This window comes from Prionailurus bengalensis, chromosome C1 (genome assembly GCF_016509475.1).
Source record: "Prionailurus bengalensis isolate Pbe53 chromosome C1, Fcat_Pben_1.1_paternal_pri, whole genome shotgun sequence".
NCBI classification, from domain to species: domain Eukaryota; kingdom Metazoa; phylum Chordata; class Mammalia; order Carnivora; family Felidae; genus Prionailurus; species Prionailurus bengalensis.
The window spans coordinates 76,610,033-76,613,013 of record NC_057345.1 but is presented as its reverse complement, the minus strand read 5'-3'; the positions used below and the strand labels follow the sequence as shown (position 1 = coordinate 76,613,013).

Sequence of the window (2,981 nt, the reverse complement as noted above, 5' to 3'; positions counted from 1 at the left end):
TAGTGTGGACATTTTAACAATACTAATTCTTCAAATTCATGAGTACAGAATATCTTTCCATTTATTTATCTTCTTCAATTTCTTTCATTAGTACCTAATAGTCTAATAGTGTCTAATAGGTCTTTCAGCTCACTGGTTAAATTATCTCTAATTATTTCAGGGTTTTTTTTTTAGATATTTGAAATACAACTTTATTCTAATTCTAAATTAAAAGAAATGGAAAGGACAGTGACAAATGAGATTTCACCACTGGATACTGTGATGTGACTACAGCAGTCTTATATTTGAAACTCAGAAAGGAAACAATTGTGTTCCAAAACAGCTAAATATGCAGGTTCAAAAAATGAGGGTATACACTGTCACATTCACTCCGAAGCCCATTCTTCTCCTTCAGCAACCCATAGATGAAGCACATGTTCCACTTGTTAGTTTTCTAACAAGCCACAGGAAGGGCTGGTCAAAATTGTAGTTAATTTTGGCAGAAATGTCATAGTGTTGAAGGTTGGTCTTATGGTGGAAGATTTTGCCGTACCTTTCCTGTCCTTGATGTCCACTTTGTTGCCACACAGCACGATGGGGATGTTTTCACATATTCGTACCAGATCTCTATGCCAGTCAGGCACGTTCTTGTAAGAAACCCTTGATGTTACATCAAACATTATAATGGTACACTGGGTTTGGATGTAATAGTCATCTCTCTAGCCCACTAAATTTCCCCCTGACCAGCCGTATTCCATATATTGAACTTAATAGGTCCTCTATTGTCATGGAACACAAAGGGATGGATCTCAACACCCAATATGGCTGCATATTTCTCAAACTCACCAGTCAGATGACATTTCATGAACATAGTTTTTCCAGTACCACCATCGCCAACCAATACAAATTTGAACCGGACTTGGGGTTCTCCTTGGACAAGCATCATGCTGTTGCTCCCAGAAGTGTCTCCGGCCCATCTGACCGAGCAGTTTTTCATTATCCTTGATGTAATTATACCTGGGATTGTTTCCTTAATTTTTCTTTCTGATGGTTCATTGTTAGTATGTAGAAATGCAAGCAATTTCTTTATATTGGTTTTGTGTCCTGCAACTTTACCAAATTCATTTATCAGTTTTCACAGTTTTGGGGTGGAGTCTTTAGGGTTTTCTGTATAGAGTATCATGTTATCTGCAAATGGTGAGTTTTACTACTTCTTTCCAGTTTAGATGTCTCTTATTTCTTTTTCTTGCCTAACTTCTCTGGCCAGGACTTCCAATACCATATTAAATAAAAGTGGCAAAAGTGGGCATTCTTGTCCTGATTCTGATCTTTGAGGAAAAGCTTTCAGCTTTTCCCCATTGAGTATGATGCTAGCTGTGGGCTTGTCATCAGTGGCCTTCATTATGTTGAGGTACATCTCCTCAATACCTGCTTTGTTGAGAGTTTTTATCATAAATTGCTATTTGTCAAATGCCTTTTCTGCATCCATTCAAATGGTTATATGATTCTTATCTTCATTTTGTTAATGTGGTGTATCATATTGATTTGCAGGTGTCGAACCACTTTTGAATCCCTAGAATATATCCTACTTCATCATTGTGTTTGATCCTTTTAATGTATTCTTGAATTTGGTTTGCTATTATTTTGTTGAGGATTTTCTGCATCTATGTTCATCAGGGATATTGACCTGTAATTTTCTTTTCTTGTATCTTTGTTTGGTTTTGGTATCAGGATAATGCTTGTCTCATTCCTTCCTCTTCTATTTTTTTAGCCGAGTTTGAGAAGATTGGTATTAATTCATCTGTGAACATAATTCATCTTTGAACATCATCAATTCGCTAGTGAAGCTGTATGGTCTTAGAATTTTGTTTGTAGAAAGTTCTTAAATTACTGATTCAATCTCCTTACCCTTAATTGACCATTCAGATTTTCTAACTCTTCATGATTCAGACTTGGAAAGTCATATGTTTCTAGGAATTTATCCGTTTCTTCTAGGTTGTACAATTTGCTGGCATACAATTATTCATAGTAGTCTCTGATGATCCTTTGTATTTCTGTGGTATCAATTGTAGCATTTTCTCTTTCATTTCTGATCTTATTTCCTCTCTTTTTTTTTTTTTGGTGAGTCTAGCTAAAGGTTTGTCAATTCTGTTTATCTCTTCAAAGAACAAATTCTTCGGTTCATTGATATTTTCTGTTGTCTTGTTAGTCTCTATTTCATTTATTTCTGCTCTGATCTTTGTTATTCCTTTCTTCTACTAACTTTGGGCTTCGTTTGTTCTTTGTTTTCAAGTTATTATTTAAATTCTAGTTAACATATAGGGTAATATTGCTTTCAGAAGTAGAATGTATAACTTGTAGTTTTTGAATCTCCAAGAATAGTGATCATATGGGTTATCACATAGAGCCTTCCCCCAACTTAAATAACCACAAAGCCCTTTTTGGTATGGAGTCCTTTAGAATGATTGTGTCCCAACAACAGACTTTGTATGTTCTTCTACCAGTGCTTCTCAGATTTTCATGTGCATATGAATGGCATAAGAGTGCTGATTCTGATTCAGTATATCTGGGATAGAAGTCTGAGATTCTGCCTTACTTAGAAGCTTCCTAGAGCTGCCCAGCACAACCAGTCTTCAAACACACTTTCTAAGCAAGCTTCTAAGTCAAAAGCTTTATTTCCACCAATAATGTTTCTCTTTCTCCATTGCCTGACTTGGTCAATCATGTCACTATCCACTATGGAAACTTGGACACCAAATTCCCTTCCCTTCACTCCTCCTTCAAATTTAACGCCACCTCAAATCCAACTTATTGCCAAGTTATGTTTGTCTCTTGAATCCAGTCCACCATCTCCATTATGTTTGCCAGGACTTTAGTTTCTTTCCATGGACTATGAGTCGCCTTTTAACACTTCTTCCTGTCTTTAATTGTTTCTGTCCAAATTGTTGCCACACACAGAATTAATCAGGTCAGTCCCTCACTTTAAAATTGACACTGAGGGG

At 36.2% G+C, this 2,981-nt stretch overlaps 1 pseudogene; it reads right to left on the bottom strand.

Annotated features, from left to right (window-relative positions):
• Window positions 1-390: 390 nt before the first annotated feature.
• On the bottom strand, window positions 391-922 carry LOC122479421 (annotated as a pseudogene).
• Between the last annotated feature and the right edge of the window lie 2,059 nt (window positions 923-2,981).